Genomic DNA, 8,828 nt, shown 5'->3' with positions numbered 1-8,828 from the left:
CCCCCTTCATATTACATTAGCTATGGCAAGGACGTTAATCCCCATACAAAGACTTCTGCTTCAATTGACGATTGTGACTAGTTTGTTCATAACAGACTGAATGGAGAGATATCTCCCTATTAGACGGAAGAACAAAGAAGATAGAAAAGATGGAAATTGAATTGCAGACAGCAGATCAATTCTGTTGTGTTCGGTACTCGCCGAGCCAAACAACTCGTGATTAATTAGGGGGCCCGCTGTTTATGTCCCCGATATTGCGTGTTGGGGGAGCAGTCGTCTGTGATTTTGTCGTCTGCTGGGTCAATTATCGATACATTAACAAGCTTTAATGGGACGAAGTATTACATAATGTACTGAGACAAATCAGCCGTGAAAGTCTTCTTCAAAGTCTATGTGTTATTTTTGTGTCGTTGCTAAACACGGTCTATGTAAAATAGGCCTGACGAATGTAGCCTCAGTTCCAAGCATTATATATAACACTTGGACTGGGACAGGAACCGAGGAGACTGATATAATCTGTCCCCGTCGTGGGAGATTATCTCCCACCCTTTCAATAATAAGTAACCCCTACAGGTTCGGGAAGAAAAGACATGTGTATCCTAATGCATGTTGTCAAGAGTTGATTTTGACGTCATATTATATTGTTCCCATGACGTCATCGTATCTCGGTTTTTTTCCGCATGATATCTGTCATACCCTTGGGCGTTAACGTTATGGATTTATTCTGAACAGGTAAAACGGAAGACGTTCTTTTAACGGAAGGAGAATAAAAGAAGCTTCCCTTACGTTGACGGTGTGTCAGAGAAATCTCCCACGTGTCGGATGATTCTTTTGGTATCTAACCCGAGTGTTAGACAATGAAATAGTCACCCCAAGAGTCGGAGATTTCTTTGTTACACCATCATAGTAAGGGTTGTTATTTTCCTCCCCTTCTATTATTTCAGTCACAACTCCACCGACAGGTGTATGACATGTTGGAAACGCAGTTGATCTCAACCGTCGACGTCTGCTTGTAACGTCATAATTTGTTCGCATGACGTCATCGTATTGTTTCTGTTCGCGTGCCATCTCTCCTTTGGGTTGATGGCGAAATCATATCCAAGGGGGTGGCAGAGAAATCTCGAACAGGTAAAATTTGTGACAATTCAGCGAAAAATGAGAAGATTTTTGAGATCTGCTCGTTTGGTCGAAGTAAACACGCGACAAAGGCAATTTAAGTTCACAACAAGTGGGACTCAAGTGTAAAGATTGATTTATAGATCTTTAATGTTTCCTTGTCAGCGGCGAAGATATGTTTCTATTGGTGATTATTCTAACGTTATGTGAGAGAAAACATTTGATTAGACAGTCGTCTTCCAATGTTATATTGAATCTGCTGTCTGGAAACCTGTTTTAGCCAAATGTATTGTAGGTAATATCCCGCGATCATAACCCGACAATTCACTCTAAACGGGGAATGGTAACACTAATGGGCAGGACGCCATAGTTAGTCAATATTCAAATGATATTGAATACAACTGATATCATGAGAGAGAAAAAAACAATTTAAACAATATTTATTTTTAAGGATCTCTGTCCTGCTACAGGGAAATCATTAGTGAATTTCACTACAGTTTTCCATAAATTCAGTAACCTCTCCTTAATTGTTTTGGATAAGCTGTAGTGCGACATGGTCACACTATATCCGTTGACCAGGTAGGTCAGTTAGTTATATATAAACTTGACACTTGACAAGTTTTTACAACTTATACTAATCACTCTTGTTGGCCCGGATGTTAGCGCGCGGGGGTCTTACTGTGGGAGGAAACCGGCGTACCCGGAGAAAACCCACATGTGGTCGAGAAGGTGACCCATACCTGTTCACGTCCGATCGGAGAATCAAACCCCGGCCGCCTTGGCGAAAGGCAAGTGCGCTATCCACTGCGCCACCCGACCACCCGTGATCGGTTAGAGTAACAGTATAACGATCCACTACTGCAATGCGCCCCCTTCCCTCAAATCATGAGTATGACGTTTAATTCCTGGCAATATATATATTACAATATAACACAATACATCTCCAGCAAACACACAGGCGTACACACATAGGGAGATATTAGCCAGGTGGCATAGGACTAGTAGATAGCCCCTGATAAGGCAGCTCCTGCGAATTCCTCAATATTGTATTGATTGATATATATGCTAATTGTATTGACTGTATAAAATTGTATATCTATGTACTGTAAAGCGCTTTAGAGTGGCTTATGTTAGCTAGATAGAGCGCTATATCAAGTGTTGTATATTTATTTGTTAAATTCAAAGGCAAGGTTTTCCAGCAGACTGTTGGCATACCAATGGGGATAAACTGTGTTCTCCTTTTGTTTTCGTTTTCGTTAAAATATCCTCACAGGGAAAACGACCCTGACAATTCCTTCAATTTCACTTTTACATACACCGTTATTTTTTAAATTTTATTTTATTTTACTTCAATTTCAAAAAGTATGTTGACGTCGATCGTATACACCGTCCTACTTTTTGCAGGCGACAAAGGTAAAAGACCAAATGTCATACTGAATGCGCGACTGTACCGGTGTGGGATACACTATCTTGATATTTACTTTCATTAATGAAAACACATTGCAAAAACTTGTCATTGAAATCTTAATTTCAATTTACTTCTTAAAATCTGGCTCAGACGTATTTCCGTCGTCTCTGATCAACCTTACAACAGAAGTTACGTCATCGGCGTGTGTAAAGTGTGTAATACGGGGTAAAAAGACGAATCGCCCCATATCGTTTAGTATTGGTCACCAGGGGCGTGTGTAAAGTGTGTAATACGGGGTAAAAAGACGAATCGCCCCATAACGTTTAGTATTGGTCACCAGGGGCCTGTTCGTTTATGCTGAACAACCGGTTTTTTTCTGTTTTCAAATGTAACATCTTCGGATATAAATCCTGGCGGACCAGCAAATGTTTATGCAGGCTTTGCCAAGGCTCGCCTGAAAGCAGCATCAGATAACCAGGTCAGACCTTATTTCATAAACGAACAACTCTGGTCCAACCGGTTCAATCGTTTGGATCGCGATAAATGAAAGCGGCCCATCTGGTGGGTTTCCTGTTAAGGTAATAGGATTGTGTCACCATTTCTCAGTAGAATTTCTTAAAATTTTGTAGTTATATTGATATGAAGTAAAGAAAATTTTCTGCCACAAAACAATATAGGTTGTCAGAATTTTAAGGATTTTAAATGGAAATTTAAGTCGGAAGACACACACAGTGACGAACTGTTTTTACGTAAATTTCCATTTAAAATCCTTAAAATTCTGACAACCTATATTATTTTTTTTTTGGCAGAAAATTTTCTTTACTTCAAAGCAATATAACTACAAAATTTAAAGAAATTCTACTGAGAAATGGTGACACAATCCTATTACCTTAATGCAAACTCCGAAAATTCAATAAGAAAACCGTCTGTTACCGACGATTTTCACAAAGGGCGGCGTTCCACTGGAAAAGGTTAACCAATAGAGGAATAGTGTCTCGCTCATTTTTGGCGTAATATTGATAAAATAAACGGAAATAAAGTAATTTGATAAGAACGATGTATTACTGGAAACAATGGAATAAGCCAAACATAATTATGAAAAAAGACCACAAGATTACGAAAAGGCAGATATTGTCACAAAAACGCCAACCATGGTTCGTGTCGTTTATGGAGATCGACTGGGCCGCGTAGTCACATATTTCTTAAAGGCAAAAACTGTTTTCAATCTTTTAGATATTTTATTTATGTTATTTCAATATTTTTTTCTCAAATGTTAAACAATGTATTCAATTGTTTTTTGTTTTTTTTGAAAATTTAACACTTACATGACAATTGAATTATTTTCAGAAATATGGAATACGAACAGTTTTTAGTGGAAGATTGTTTAAGTTAGGAATGTTCTCAGAGTTTAGCTTAATTTCATTCTGGCTTTAAACTTTTTATTGTTTTATGAGTGATACTAAAAACCGAAATATTGGGCTATACCAAGATTGTGTTAATAGCAGTTGTTACAATGCAGTCCTTGGAAACTCTTTGCGAAGGATCGCCAGAAAAACGAACATCGGACGACAAGCGTAAGGGCGACAAGGTCAATCGGGAATCATCGGTTCTTTCTGTAAACGAGAATTACGAGGACTTCACTGGACTACGAGTTTTGTTAAACAAATCTTAATGTAAGGTTTTAACAGTGCTCTACAAATTGAACTAAAGGAGGGAACACTCACTGTTTTCACACAGTTCGTTTATCAAAGCCACATTTAGAGTTAGTCTCTTAATACCCACAAACAGGTAAGTAGACTCTAGGGCCTGTTCGTTTATGCGGACCAACCCTTTTGTTTATTTTTCAAATTTAATATTTCAAGAATAAAACTTGACGAACCTGCAAATGTTAATGCAGGCCTTGAAAATCTTTGCCAACAACATCAAATTACTTGGTCAGTCCATATTTTGTAAACGAACAACTCTGGTCAAACCCAGTCTAAATGTTTGAAACGAATTAAACGAAAGTGGCCCGGAAAATGGCGAGTTTGATAATAAAATGTCTAAGACGAACACGGAATCCGGTGAGTCTATAACAACACTTGCGAAGCAATTTAATCGGTCACCGACCTGGTGAATGTCTAGTCTCTGTCGCTTCCTTTAGATGTCTAGCATTCATGCATTAATTATCGATATGGCGATGTCAATGAACGTACTGAGAATGCAGTTTCACAACCTAATTGCATATCAATTCCGTTGACATCCAAATAGCTCTTTGCGCAGTTTTCATGGGAAGTGGGGTGGGGTGGAAGTTTAGGTTAAGTTCTACCATAATGTAGGTTTAACGAACTAGGGAAGACAGTTATTCGTACTTTTTGTGTAAACTACCACGTGTTTCTTCAACAATACAAAGCAAACTTTCCAGGTTAAATATTTACAAGTAAAAATGAGAAAACGATGATGATTGTGGTGGTGATGCTGTTGATGAGGATGATAATGAGGAGGAGGAGGAGGAGGAGGAGGAGGAGGAGGAGGAGGAGGTATGGAGGAGGAGAAAATAAAACATTCCAGCAAGGAGACATATATGTCATTTCTTTGAAACCGTGATTGTTATTATCACAAACTGACAACAGTAATGTGCTTCTTTCACATCTAACCAGAAATCTAGTTGAAAAGTTTTATCAATTTATTACAACACTCTTGCTGGCCCGGATGAAAGCGGGAAACCCCACGTGGTTGGGCAGGCGAACCCCGGTCGTCCTGTTAAAAGGCGAGTGTGCTATCTATTACGCCACCCGATTAGCCTGCATTATTTATAGATTACTTACGTACTAAATATGTTGGGCTGCTCATGATACACGTAGAAATCTCCCCAAACGCTCTCATTTAACATGGATACTATGACGTAATATGAATCTGCTAATAAAGAGATTTAGTGATAATTTTTTGAAAATGAATTAATTCTAGCTAGATAAACATGATTTTCACCAACCACTCCCTGAAGTACATTATGTATATATGTATAACGTAACGGACAACAGGCAATAACTCACCATTACAATCTCCGAGAAATTCCCGTCAATAATGAATTGTATTTATAAAACCAAAAATAACACTGGAGTTCGGTACCCTACCGTTACACAGAAGCTACCAGTGGTTAGAGGAAATGTTACATGTTCTTAACAGGACTCTATACACGAGTTCAAACACACAGTTTTGTCTTAACTCATCTATATTTAGTACGTGACTTTTATTAGCGTGACTGAAAAGAATGGGCGCGGTCGTCCTAAAATTGCGTCCTACGCGTGCTTGCACGTGATGTGAGTTTTCATTACGATTTCAATGGATTGACCTCAATCGATTAAGAAGTAATTTTGTGCTCGCCATGTCTTGATTATTTCACGGCCAAAACTTTCAATTTTGTTAGCGATCGATGAACTTGCACTAGGGAAATGAAAACGGATATATTTTTAATTTTTCATATCATTTCACGTAGCACTAGCATGTTAAAACTGTATATGTTTTCTTTGGACAGATCAGTTGTAACACAGATTTGTCAGTGTTTTGTAGATATAATCATATACCACAGCCAAAGCGTAGTCTTTTAAACGAGTTCAAAACTGGTTTTGTTATAGTCTTCGTTACTGCTAAGCCCTAATAACGGCACCAATCCACTTATAATGTAGCCACTTAAAACCCGACTTAAGCTTAAAGGTACCATCATGTTAGAATAATTGTAATACTACGGTCACTATACTTGTTTAAATCCTTTTCAACAGAATTGAAGTTGTTCGTTAAATATTTGGAAAAAAAAAGAAAGAAAAAAATCTCAAAATTGCAGGAGTCGAACTCCGGACCATTTCACTGCCAGTTCTACTCTCAAACAATGTTGCTTTCAACGATTTATAAATGCCCAATCGCCAAAGAAAAGCCCGACTTATAGGTAATTGAAAAGGTTCAGGTAGCGCTGCTATATTCCATGATAAGTAAGCGTACAAAATGTACCTGGCCCCAGAGTGTGCCAGCTTAAAACAAGATATACATCTATATGCGTATTTTTCTCGCGTATGTTAATTTTTTATAAGATGCCTTACAAATATTTGTGAATAGGCATTGTTTTTTGTAGAAGTAATTAATGCAAATTAGAGATGGCCAGCATTTTATATTCGGCCAGGTACGTCTGGACTCCTCGAAATGCACGTGCATTTTACAGTTGTCAGCCTCGGTTCAGATCTGTTCGGTTGAACCTGATACGGCAAAAGTGCCTAAAGCGATGAATATATTGTCAAAGGAAGTTTAAATCTCAGCCATCTCTGGGTCATGGGAACTCTTCGCAATTGTCACTTTTATAACTGATGCAGCGATTATCTCAAGTGACAACGAAATGTTCTATTTTACCAAGAAAACGTTATGGCGTCACCAGATCTGTAAATGATTCAACAGCTTGATCTTCTGAAAGAACAGTTTGACGTTTGCCATTGTCATTATCAACAGCCCTTGGGAACCTTCCGACGCTGACACGTGCACACATATCTGCCAGTGGGCCGAATGGTCTGTATATAAGATTTCTAAATCTGCAGGATTGGTTCTGCCGTAATGAGTTATCATAATTTAACAATGTGAAAAAATATCATGTATGCACAGGTTAGGGACATGGGGATTAGCTACAGCTGTATTTGGACCTGCCCTAAGGTGTTCAGAGTCACTTTACACGTTTTACGTTTTAGGGGTTTAGATCATTTTCCCGTAAAACTGCCATCCCTTCTCGTACATTATCATCATTTTTACCGAAAAGGATTTAAACCCCTTAAAACTACTCAGGTCCCTGTGAGATATGGAAACTCAGTCAGGGTGGGCAGGTTCCCGACCATCCTACAGGCCTTCCACTGCGTGACATATATGCTTGTGCCATTGATAGACCTACATATTAGCCAGTACATTTTGTCCTCGATTCGTCCCACAATCTACTATCCGGGGTTTTATTCGGCATTACATTCGACTATTAGTCTGCACTCAATTTGCAATGCATTACCCGTCAAATTGGATGCCACCAATCACATATAGAGGGGTCTAATCCTGTTTTTATCTTGAGGTGATTTACACAAATGTAAAGAAAAAAAGGCTCTGTGACGGCTTTGATTGCATCCTCGATATACAGGGGTTACGCTCACTTTCGCTTTCTACACCCCTGGAATATGTCATGTGTTTGATTGGTCTCGGGTAAAATACTGACCAATCGCTAGGCTGATACATGTCCTTTGAAGATTACAAAGAAGAGACGCCCAACTTCAAAGCCTGTCAATTTTTACCGCTACGTGACCGCGAGATTCTTTTAATGTACATCAAACGATCGATCTAGTCTTCTTGTCTCATCAACAGGATCAGTGGCACACACCGAGCCTTCAATTTTGCTATGATATATTCCAGGGGTGTAGAGAGCGAAAGTGAGCGTAACCCCTGGATATCGAGGATGGCTTGATTAATGGAGCATGGAAATTCTGATAAGTAAATACACCGATGTGCTGCCATACTTCCCAGAACAGACTATAATAAAAATGGGCCGATCTTCCCTATTGTTATGTCGGCCTTAATCTCGTTAGAGCTTATGTTTTATTGTTATTTCCCGACTAGCCGACTTTAAATAAAGTTCATCTTGCCTCATTCTGAAAGCAGTATTCTGAATCAGTAAATATCAGAGATCAACAAAAGCTACGCTCTGTTAAGGCTTTGCCTTTTCATATTAGGGCGTTAAACACAAACAAACCAAACCGAACTGAAATACGGGGGAACACTCTTCAAAAAGAAAATTATCTGAGAAAAAAACATTTATATTGTAGTTTATAGATACATGTATGTGTAGACATGTTGTGAACGAAAAATTAGCGTGGTATCCTTGCTGTCTCGGACACGTCCTTTAATTTTTAGGATCAGCCAATTCCTACCTCAAAAAAGAATCTGCAGAAAAAAACAAACACAACAATGCCGGTTAGAGCTTGGTTATGACACATCTGTGTTGTGTTTCAGAATGTCTGATGGAAAGCTATATGTACAAAACACCTCAACGAGAAAACAAAGGCGGAAAACAATTTCGGAATAAAATCGACTTTCCTAAAATACACCGGTTAGTGCTGATCTAGACTGGTGTATCCCCGCCGGGAACTATTACAAACCGGGATTTTCAACTCGAAACGGACTTGACATTTGACGCTGACTTAGGAACGACCTCTAAGTATGATTTATTGGTTTTCTCTTAGTTTCCACTTTTAGTTTCGTCCGACAGTGGACAGACGACCGACGTCCGCAGTGAACGGTTCATCGCCACAGT

This window comes from Mizuhopecten yessoensis, unplaced genomic scaffold (genome assembly GCF_002113885.1).
Source record: "Mizuhopecten yessoensis strain PY_sf001 unplaced genomic scaffold, ASM211388v2 scaffold5141, whole genome shotgun sequence".
In the NCBI taxonomy this organism is placed as follows: Eukaryota; Metazoa; Mollusca; class Bivalvia; order Pectinida; family Pectinidae; genus Mizuhopecten; species Mizuhopecten yessoensis.
This window is presented reverse-complemented; position numbering follows the sequence as displayed.